The sequence below is a fragment of the Sphaerodactylus townsendi genome, linkage group LG03 (assembly GCF_021028975.2).
Source record: "Sphaerodactylus townsendi isolate TG3544 linkage group LG03, MPM_Stown_v2.3, whole genome shotgun sequence".
NCBI lineage: Eukaryota > Metazoa > Chordata > Lepidosauria > Squamata > Sphaerodactylidae > Sphaerodactylus > Sphaerodactylus townsendi.
The window spans coordinates 33,962,366-33,974,708 of NC_059427.1; positions in this window are offsets into that span (position 1 = coordinate 33,962,366).

Genomic DNA, 12,343 nt, shown 5'->3' on the forward strand with positions numbered 1-12,343 from the left:
CCAGTTGAATCTGGCCGTGAAAGCCTTTGAAAATCTTAGACCATTTTATGATTTTATACAACACTATTTGACAAAATTATATTAGCTCTCTCAGTGTCCAGAATTGTAACTATGTAATGATTTGTTTCCTTTATACTCTCATGTTCCTCTGTGTTAATATCGTTCTTTTTTCTTATTATTGCAAAAAAATTTTAAAATCCTAAATCTGTCTGGATTGTGCCCATTATTAAAATGTGTGGGAGGGGGCTGGAATTATTCTTTAAAATGCCTAGATGGCAAGCCTAATGGAGGAATGAGGTTAACTTTTGCTGACTGACTCAGTCAGAGTATCCCCATCTTCATTTTGCTTCTTCTTGCTGAAAAATGAAGGTACAAGTCTTTTTTTTTGCACTGGATTTTGTTTGTTTGGTTGTTTCTTTTGTCCATTTTTTCCCTGTCAAAGCATGTACAATTTTCAGTTTTGTTTGAGTATCAGTAGGATACAGATGGTGAAATAATGGTGGAAAAGAAGCTAAAGAACTCAGCCACAGCAATGGAAATGAGGTGGCTCAAAAACCAATAACGATGACAATGTTTGGAACTCAAAGGAAGCAAAAGTAGGCACACATTCCTAGCCTAAAGAATATCAAAGCAAAATCTTAGGTGTGAAAAGTTCTTCCTGTATTCTTTTTTGTACCTTCCAGTTGTACTTTAAAAACAAACAGCAAAGCATCACTGGCTACGGATACCGAGGGTACTAGAGTATAGATCTAAGCACTTGTGGAAAGTTCTCTAAACCACTGCTGCCTATCTTTGCACATTAAAAGCCGCAACAAGATTTATATACCACATTAACCCCTGTCTCTTCCACTTTGCTAGATTTTTAAGTATTAAAATATTAATCACACAATTCGAGAGCTTTATTGCCAAGTGAGTCTTTTTTTTCTAATACAACCTTTTAAAGGAAGAGCATCTGCAAAAAATACCTTTAAGCACAGACATTAGTTTGCAAAATTGTAAAGCACTTGGGGGATAAACAAGACATGAGTCACACACACAGAATGACCACATGTGAACTCATTAAATACAACCGTTCATCATCCCAGAACCAACAAATGAGGAAACTCCACAGAGTTCTTAGTTTTAAGATCTAAAAATAAAGCTGTTTCTAATTCTTGTGACTTTAACTGCATTGCATGGGTCTTTTCATTCATTTATATCGCTGGATCTTGTAAAACCAAACCCTCAGAGAGAATAAAAATCCTGGATGGAATGGTTAGAGAAAATTATAAAGTCTATTTATCTCAGTTGCTCTCATCAGTCCACAATCACTCGCCAACTTACACTTTTTACATTTGCACTTGAACAGTCCACTGAAATAATAATCAACCTCAGAAGACCAAAACACTGGTAAACACAAGGATTCCTAAATTCCAATGTTGCATGTTGGTGGCTTGCAGGAAAACCAAAATTCCGTTCATCCAGGGTTGCAGCAAACGTGACATCATCCTTTTCGAGGAGAATTGATTTAGATTTGGCTCATGGTTGAGGGCTTAAATTCATCTTCCCAGGCTGCCAACCTCCAGGTGGATAATCACCAAAAATCTAAACCTAGTGGCTCAACCAGCTGAATGGCAGCCTGAATTTCACAAATTCTTCCAATAAAGGTCAATAAACTCAAAATAACATAAACGTATGTTTGTGTTTTTTGTTTCCAACTCTTAAATGCAGCCTCTACTACTCACGTGCTTACTCATCAACACACAATTATAAATACAATTGTTAACTAAATATTACTCCAGTGTAGAAAATGGTCACACAAGACTTAAGCACACGTAATCTTGTATTCCACAACAGAGTACCTGGCTAGTCAATTCCCAGGTTGAGTTTGATCTTGTGATTCACATTTCAGCTTAGCCAGCTTGGCTGTATAAAGTACAAATTATGCAAGTATTACAACACACATCATTTCCATTGTTCTTTAACCTTTCTTGAAGTAAATAAAAACACTTGCACGCACTGACCTCATGGACATTTCTGAAGATGCTCTAATCAAAAGACTTCTCAACTATTATTGGTCAGTCCTCCTAGAAAAACAAACGGTGATCCAACGAATGAATAATACTGTAATATACGTATCATGTTTTGCATAGTGCTGGTATATAAAACCATGCCAAATGTAACAGAATAGGACCGCTTCACTCTCATGTCCAGCCGATGTTTTCAAAAACAGAGAATTGGCACAGCAGTCACTTACACTTAAATGCCCCTGGCTGCTCTTAATGACCAACAGCTGTAAATTAAACAAAAGAGGAAAAGTCCAAAGTCTGATTTAATCCTCTTGATGTGACACAGTCCAATGTAAAGGTATGGGAGGCTTCTCTTTGTAACAGTCTTTGTTTCATTGATATCAAACTTTCTGAGTTGGCAACCGTCTCTTAACACCAGGAATTTCAAGGATTCCAAAGGATGTTTCTGTTCCAGAAAGTGGGACACCAAAGGAGCCTCTACCACACAGTTCCTGATGCGTGATGTGCTCCAAAATGCGAATCTTCAATTTTCTTGTGGTATGCCCAAGGACCATAAATTTCATGGACAACAGACCACATAAATACAGGCAGAAAAATATAAAATTTTCTTTTTAAATGCTTTATTGAAAGAATTTGTGGAATACAAGCTGCCATTCAGCCGGTTAAGCCACTAAGTGCAGATTTTTGGCGATTACTGACTTTAGGTGCACCTACCCCAGTTGAATTAATAAGATGGTGAACCTCCAGATGGGGCCTGGGGTTTTCTTGGAATTGCAATTCATCTCCAGACTACAGAGATCCGTTCCCCTGGAGGAAATGGCAGCTATGGCATCATGTTCCCGCTGAGCTCTCACCCCTCCTGAAACTTCTTCATTCCCCACCGGGCCTTTGGTGAGGCCGGCTGTGGATCTACCGTCCCCCACTGAGGCTGCCAGTTTTCCTTAGCAGGGCCTTGATTCCATCTTGGGCCCTGCCTTTCCCGTCCCAGCCTTTTTGATCGGGCGCCTGTCTTTATTCTTGCTTGCTTTTAACTTTGTGATTTAAATTTTAAGAAACTGCTGCTGTGGAAATTTGTTTTAATGTGGTTAGTTTTAGTTATGTATTTTATGTACTGTTATTGGAACAGCTGTATTGTGAGCTGTCTCGAGCCCTTTGGGGGTGAGGCGGCCTATAAATCTATATTATTATTATTATTATTATTATTATTATTATTATTATTATTTAGGAATGCCCCACACCAGAGTTGGCAACCTGCTGCCAACTCCATCAACATTCCCACGGTTCAAACAGGAAGCTTTATGATACTGCGGCATCCAAGCCCTTCTGAAAGTAAAATGATCTTCTGACGCTTCACACTGGGAAACAAATGAATTTTCGCATTTAGCAGATCACATTCAAGCGATTAGCAAACAAAAAAGATATTAATGAAATGCAGAACAACCATGTGAAAAACGAGAAATGTTTCCTCCTTAACATATTAGGAATGGGCCTATTTTTACTTTCTGAAATGTGCATCATTTTGATTCTATTTTGCAAGTTTGTTTTTGTTTCTTATCAGACTACCTCCACTGGCGCTTCTGCAAGTGTAGGGATCTGAGGAACATGCTGTTTGCCTCCACATTAATTTCCTGAAGATCCTGGGCTTATTCTCGTTGCATTAATCTTAGAGCTAGAGCCTGTTACCAAGTCCCAATCTTCAATTTCAATGACATTATCTTTTAATTAGCCCTAGAAAATTAATGCTTATAGTATACAAACCACTCGCAAATGTTTTTCAGTGTGTGCTCATTTAAGAGTGCATGACCATTCAAAGGAAATGGCAATTCTCTTGAGCACCAAATACACGGACCCATATAGTTTCTATAATTATGTGCTAGAGCAGGGATGTCAAACTCGCAGCCCTCCAGATCTTCATGAACTACAATTCCCATCAGTCCTTCCCAACATGAGCATTGGCTATACTGGCAAGGGCTGATGGGAATTGTAGTTCATGAACATCTGGAGGGCCGCAAGTTTGACACCTGTGTGCTAGAGCTTTGGTATGCCCAATGGGATTTTTGACTGCATCTCACCTATGAACAGAAAATTCCACGCCTACCAAGCAGAGGTGGGATCCAACCAGTTCTCACCACTTCTCTAGAAGTGGTTATTAATTTTTTCTGAGTGCCGAGAAGGGGTTACTAAAGCAACCTCCCTGCCCAATAGGGACTGGAGGTGCGTGTGTGCGGCGGCGCCACTGTTTGAATCCCACCACCATCGGAACCTGTTATTAAAAATTTTGGATCCCACCACTGCTACTGAGACTATGTCATGAACGGCCTTGAGAAATCTGTCATAGTCTTCAAGCTTGCCATAGTCTTCAAGAAGCACAAACGCAAAACTCTCTTGAATACGCAGAACTGTTTGTACAGTTCTTTGGATCTCTGCGTTGTCTGCCCATTGGTTTCCAGTTTCAAGTCAAAGGGCTGGGACCCTCATATCTTTAAGTCTGGGGCCCTCATATCTTAGGAACCGCATATTCCCATATTGACCGTGAAGGTAACTTTGTTTCTCTGATGGAAACTTAATAGTACCATGTTTTCCCCAAAATAAGACAGGGTCTTATATTAATTTTTGCTCCAAAAGATGCATTAGGGCTTATTTTCAGGGGATGTCTTATTTTTTCCCCCATGATTTTGCACCCCTCATGTGACCAGATCAGCTGCACCAAGGAATCTGTAACTAGGGCTTATTTTTGGAGTAGGGCTTATATTTCAAGCATCCTCCAAAAATCTCAAAAAAATCTTGCTAGGGCTTATTTTCGAGGTAGGGCTTCTTTTCAGGAAAACAGGGGTAGTTCCCAACCCTAAGAACATTCAATTGGCCTTGGCCAGAGCCAGGGTTTTTTCGCCCCTGGCTCCAAGCTGGTGGAACTCTAAATCTGCTGATACCAGGGCCCCTTGGAACTGACTAAATTCTGCAGGGCCTGTATGATGGAGATGTTCCGCTGGGCTTTTGGTTGAGGCCATCTATCCATTGTGACATTAAAATGCTGGCTGGATTCAACCCACTATGTATACCGAGGGAACAATGCTTACCTGATGCACTGAAGGTCTTTCAATACTAGGTTATCTACCTGATGATAGTCACAAACTGTTCACCCTTAGGAAGAATTAAAACTCAAACACACCTGGAACTAGTTTTTGTAAAGCAGAAAGAATGAAATTCTCCAAATCTGCCAGTGCTGACATTTCATACCTGGAAAAAAAAATACATTGCCAGAGTATACTGTGCTTTCTTTCCTCTGTCTTTTGTGAGACTTGAGACTTGGGCTTGTTCAGGAAAAACAGGGGAGATTGTCAGCTCTTGACAGAGTACGGCAAATTGCAGCACCAACCGTCGGGAGCTTGGACATGCTACTTGCCACCTCTCATGCAATAGAAGCACAGATAGCACACACAATTTGCATGCCATTTTTCATCTTTGCCAATCAAAACAACTGGCCCCCTGTCTGTCCCAAACAGACTCAGCCATAGTGATCCATGCAATGGTCACCTCTTGGCTAGACTACTGTAATTCTCTCTGCACTGGGCTATCCTTGGGCCTGATCCAGAAACTCCAACTAATCTAGAATGCAGCAGCAAGAATCCTCATAGGAACCTGTTCAACCATAGGAGCCTATTCAACCAGTGCTCCACCATCTACACTGGCTCTGGGTGGAGTACGAGATCAAGTTCAAGTTTTTGGTGTTAACCTATAAAACCCTAAGTGGTTTGGGACCTGCATACCTAAGGGACCATCTCTCCTGGTTATGCTCAATGAATGGAAGTCCCTGACCCTAAAGCTGTGGTGGCACTTTGGCACTCCAATTGGCCATGCTGGCAGGGGGTGATGGGAATTGTAGTCCATAACATCTGGAGTGCCAAAGGTTCACCAGCACTGCCCTAAAGAGATCCAGCTAGCCTCAATCAGAGCCAGGACTCCAACTTGGCTCTCTCTGATGACACATGGACCCTGTTGGATATAGGACAGTTTTGCACGGACTGTAAGACAGAGTTTTTCCACCAGGCATATGGTTGGGGCAGCTACGGTATAAAATCTAGGTCTCCCCTTCCATCTCCCTTTTTCCTTTTCTCCCTTTCCTTTCCCTTTTTTGCCCTATCCAATTTATATCCCTCTGCAAGGTATAATTAAGAAACTCAGTGCCATCGCTGGAAATATACTGACTATAATGTGATTTTAATGATTGCAACAAAATTTGAATTATTTTGAGTTTTAATGTGAGTTTGTAAATTACTAAACTGTAATCATTCAAGTGTTGGAAACCACCCCAAGCCCATGGGGTATACAAAATGAATCAATAATAATAATAATGACAATAACAATGATGATCATCGTAACGACACCAAGAACAACAACATTAACAGCAACAACTGGGGAAACACATGTTCTGCCCTCTTTCTGGATGGTTGCTAGGCCAAAACATCCATATTCTATTCAGTTCCCTTCACACTCTAGCCTCCAACTATAATGGGGCCCCCTTGGGGTTGCTAACCTCCAGGTGAAGCTGAGGAAAATGGCTGCTCTGGAGGATGGACTGTATGGCACCATACCCTGCGGAGGTCCCTCTCCCTCCAACCCTCGCCCTTTACAGACTCTACTCCCCCAAATCTCCAGGTACCGGTATTTACCCACCAAGGGCTGGCAATCCTAGATCTACTAACACTTCTAGCCTTTTGTCATTAAAAAAATAAAAATGATAGATAGAGAATAGTTCTACTAGGTGTGACTTTGCCTTAAGGGAAAGCATTCCAGATCACCAGAACATTGGATGGGGGCTGGACCTGAGAGACTCAGTCTGAAATCCCAGCTGGGTGCCCTTGGGCCAGTCGCTGGCCTTTTCCGCACAATCAAAATAAAACATTGTGAGGCAAGAGTTCCAAGGAGTTCCACATAGTCGTTACACCAAAATGTTTCATTTCCAGCCAGAAAACATTTTAAACGCGTCCTCATTTCTTTTATTGAAGATGTTGTGACTTGCCTTATGATCTCTTTAAGCCTCCTTGCAGTCCCTGGACTTCCTCCTTGACACCATATTCTGAACTTGCTCTGACATCTCACCTATTTATTTTTGTCAACTTTCTTTAATTTTCCAGAGGTGAAATGTTTGAAGCTTTGAGGGCACAAAATATGGGGAATCACAGCACGAGGCGTTGAAGTATCAAAGCATCGAATCACAACAAAATTAAAAATGGAAATCACAAAATGGCGGCCAGGCAGTATTTCAAGGAGGTGAGTGAAAACAAACGGGGGGGGGGGGTCAAAAATGTTTTGCAGACATTTTCAGTGACTTGTGTGGAAAAAGGCCACTGTCTTGTTCTAAGCTCTTGTGTGGTTATTTTCAGGGCAAAATGGCAGAGGCCCAAACTTCATATGCTGCCCTGATCCCCTTGGTAGAAGGGCAGGACAAGAACATGATAGTCCACAGAAGATTCCTTGCACCTTATGGAGGATCTGGGGGAGTATATTTTAGGCTGCACACTCAGCTCTCATGGCTAGTTGGGCATGTTTGTTGGACCTCTATGGCCGTTTCCCCACTTCTAAAATGACATCGGTTTCGTCTGGTCCCAGACCTTTTTAGCGTGAGGGTCATGTTCCCCGGGCTTTCCCACTGCGCGGGGTCATCGAAATGCGCCACTTTGAGCAGCGCCAGAATGACGCGCGCTGAGGGGGGCGCAAGAGCAGCAGAGTCGGGGGGCTGCGTTGTCGCCGCCCCTGTAGTGGGGAGTGCAGCTGGACCCCGCGCTACTCAGCGAGAGTAGCATGCAGCAAACGGTGAGTGTGGAAAGGGCCTATGTTACCAGTATGAACTGGGATTGTACAGGCCTAAATCATGATGAGCAATTTCCACACAGCTTTCCAGTGAAGGAAAACACTGGAAATGCTGAGCAAGGTTTTCCTCTCTTAATGATCTTCTCCTTGAGGAATTCCAGACAAGCCCCCGAGAAACCCTAGGATTCTGCAAAACAAGAGTTTGAAAACCACTAAGCTAGATCCTGAGACCAAACAATACCCATTTCACAAACAATGCTCATGAGGACAATACCAGTTCTATGTCTCTTCAAGAAACTCTGAAGGACTTCAGAAGTTTCCTCTGCATTCCCTGGTTTATAAATACGTGAGACAGCCAAATCTAAGATCATTTAAAATCCTTTCATTGAACTGCGTAGTCAGTGGATGATAGATAAATGCCTGATTTAAGTCCAGTAACACCTCAGAGACCAACTAGATTTTCAGGGTATGAACTTCTAAGAGTAAAAGCCCCCTTCATCAGATAAATGCCTGTAGCACTATAAACATTTTTCAATGTAATATGTAGTCTTGGTTTTCTATCAAGACCCAGCACTTTCCAGTCTCAAAGATTTATCAGGGGAAAGTGGTGTCTGTGTGTGTGTGTGTGTGTGTGTGTGTGTGTGTGTGTGTGTGCGTGAAATCATTTGTAAACTCCACATTATAATTTTGCTCTGTGTGTCTGTGTCTGTGTGTGTGTCTGTGTGTTTTCAGGATTAGCAAGAAGAGAGATTCCCTCCGTGTTCTGGAGGTTTTGCTGCCTGTGGCATATTCAGTCTCTCCATCAAGTATTCAAAGAAAATGATTTATTTTCCTTCCCAGTTATTAGCTCTCAGGGAAAGCTCTTTTCTGGCCTCCTTGAGAGACAGTGTTTTACATTTGGCAAGCCGTGGGTCTCAGAAGTAGGTATATGTAGCAGGGCTGTTTTGCAAAGAGATACCAGATCATATTTCCCCCTCAGAAAATTATACGCAGGCAGATCCATTAAAATTTTTGTTCTGGAGTCTCTCAGTACCGGAGTCTACAGGTGAATTCCAGAAGGGTGGTGGAAAGTGGAACTGATTTATGGTGATTCCATAGGGTTTTTATAACAAGAGAGAGGGCTTTTTCACACATGCAGAATAATGCACTTTCAATCCACTTTCAATGCGCTTTGCAGCTGGATTTTACTGTGCGATATAGCAAAATCCACTTGTAAACAATTGTGAAAGAGGATTGAGAGGCTCATTCCGCACATGCAGAATAATGCACTTTCAAACTGCTTTCAGTGCTCTTTGAAGCTGTGCGGAATAGCAAAATCCACTTGCAAACAGTTGTGAAAGTGGTTTGAAAACGCATTATTTTGCATGTGCGGAAGGGGCCAAAGTGTATTATTCTGCACGTGAGAAAATGTCCAGAGACACAGGTGATTTAACATTGCCCGCTTCTGTGTCGCAACCCTGGACTTTCCTGGTGGTCTCCCATCTAAGTATTACCCAGTTTTGCTTAGCTTCCAGGATCTGACAAGTTCTGGCTAGCTTGGGCTGTATAGGTCAGAGCAAAATCCAGAATACAGAGAAGCTAATTTGAAATGGATGGGATGAAGCTGAGAGCTTCCTAGGAATCAAGATTCTGGAGCCGATGTAGAACTTGATATCTATTTTCTTTGACTTTCTCGGCATTTTGAATTGTTGCTATCACCTTCAGCCAAGTCCAACACTTCTCTGGTTCCAGTCAATAAAACGGTTTTACTTCAAATCACCAGAATGACTCTTTTCTTTTCTCTCCTTTTTTATTCTAAAACATTCCCGTCTCTCCCCTGGATCCCTCACTTCAAAGAAAAGCATTAAGGTTATTAAGTGTAGTAATGATTGATTTATTACATAACATTCCAAAGTGTTATCTTTGAAGCCTGAATTAAAAGGTCTTGTATTCCCAATTTTTACTCTGGGCAGAATGCTAAAAATGCTGAGCAGATAATATCAAAAGCAATATTGTAACCAAGGGCATTGGAAGGAGGCTGTGGAGCATCTGCGCCCCTCTGCATTTACTTAACAGTATTTTAATGAAATGTTTAATATTCTGCCTAGGATTCTTGGTGTGTCTGTGTCCCCCCCCCCTCCAGATTGGGGGGGGAGAGAGGGGGAGGGGAGAAATGAAGGGGATGAAGAGCTAGTATGCACACCCTTCTTACATCCGTGTCCTATGGAGTTTTCGTGTGGAGACGAGCTAGCTTGATTCCCCACTGGCACTCATTCAACAGACAAACGGATTGCTCCCCGGCATGCCAATGACAGCATAATGCACTTCTCTCAGACTTCACAATGTACACATTCAGCGCTTGGGTGCCCCCCCCCCCCCCAACTGATGCTTATTATCTTACCAAGTAATTAATTACAAGCCAGCGTAATGCTTGCGCCCTGACAATCATGTCTTCCGCTGAAAGATCCTGGTTCATTCTGCAAGCATGAACAAGAACATTCGCAAGCAGTTTTGCTTAGCCATTCTGGGATCCCTAGGCACAGGAGAGAAAGGTTGAAAGGATTCACCAGTGTTCACATGAGATTTGGGGTAGATTCAGAGTAAAGCACAGGTCTGATTTTGCTTTCTTTCAGATGTCTCCTTCCACCCACCCCACATCCATGGCAATGCAGCAGTGCTTGTTCGTGCTCCCATTTTCAGATCACACAGTGGACTCCAGGGATTCTGTACAAGCGTAAGCTGGTTGCACACATGCATGCTGGTGACCTATTCTGCATGTTTCACTGAAGTTTCCAATCAAAGGCAGATTCCCCATGGGCCGAAAACAGGGGTGTGAAAATGGTGCAAAATGGTTTGAAACACCGTTTTCACACTGCTGTTTTTGGCCCATGCGAAATCCGCCAAAGTTGCCATTGGTAAGAACTGCAGAGAAAACTCATGAGATTCTAGTCTGCATATATACACATTGCAATTTTTTTACACACAAGGAGGCAAGAATGGGGCACTGAGTTGCATGCACCCGAGCAGACCTCACTGCTGACGCACCAAGCTATTTTTTCAATTCCCTTTAGTGTAAACAGCAGTTTTGGTGTTAGGCACTGACTCAAGAGCTTCCAGTCACCTCTTCAGGTTATTGTAACCTCATTGCAGGTGGTTGTGGATCTGAAGGAGGGGAGGGGGAGAAGGAAATCTCAGCCAAAGATATGTCTTCAGAACGGGTGCATGTATATAAACATATATATGCTGTCAAATCACAGCAGACTTACGGTGACCCTATAGGGTTTGCAAGGCAAGAGACATTCAGAGGTGGTTTGCCATTGCTTGCCTCTGTGTCACAACCTTGGAGGTCTCCCATCCACATACTTGCCAGGGTTGAGAGATTGAGGGTGTGTGACTGGCCCAAGGTCACCCGCAAGCTTTCCTGGCACAGTGGAGTTTTGAATCTGGGTTTCTCAGATCCTAGTCTGACAAGTTAACCACTATTCCACTTGGTCTTTCTCATGAAGCTTATGTAACCCCCATGCTCAGAATGGGCGGACCCAGAAAGGGGTGGAGACTCAAAGCAGCAGGAGGCTGCAGAGCTCATGTAATTTGGAGGAGACAAGGCTACCAGACTCAGACCTTGATTTGTATAAGCCAGTGTTTTTCAACCTTTTTGACATCATGGTACCCTTGATATCACTCTTCATATCTCACAGTACCCCTGCCATCCTCCCCCCACCTTCCCCTCCCCGGGTGAAGGGAAGCATGGGGGGTGGGGGGGAAGTGGCTGCTGACCTTGCGGCAGGCCCTGCCCCCTGGGCCAGCTCTGTATCCTTGCTGGTGCTGGCGGGAGACACCGCAAAAGTGAGGGGGTCTGGTAGCATTGCTGCGGTACCCCTGGGACATGCTCACGGCACCCCAGGGTACCACGGAACCCTGGTTGGGAATCGCTGGTATAAGCCCTTAACACCTTGTTAAGGTAACTGCAATGTTGTTGGGAACTAGTGGGAAGGTAGTTGTTTATTTTTGCTATGTTGTAAATGTTGGAGTTTATTGTTTCAGGGGGTTTTTTGTGTGTGTTTGTAATGGGTGAGAGTTCTCCTGGAAACCTTCATCATGTTAAATCCTGTTCACCAAGCCCTTGGAGTCTTCAGGAGCCAACCCACTTGCAGGATGAATTGGACTTGGCAATATCAGAAGACTGTAACTAGAAGGACTTGAAATGAAACCTGAACAGGACCTTGAAGTGTGATGTTGAATGTTGATGTTTGATGTTATATGTTAAGAAAGTAAACCATTTTGTTTTGTTTTTTAAATTTGTTGTTGCAAACTCATTCCAAGTTCTGCCCCACAGAACCCACAGATAGAGGTTACACTTACAACAAAGTATTTGTCCAAACTGGAGGCTCCACGATCATCAGCAAAGATTTCTTTCTGCAAGGCCATTGCTGATCATGTATTTTTAAGAAATTTTCAAAGGCCTCTAATGATGTATCGTTTCGTACAGGTGAAACACCCTGGGGCTTTAGAGCCACATAAGTTAAAGAAAAGAGAGCCTTGCT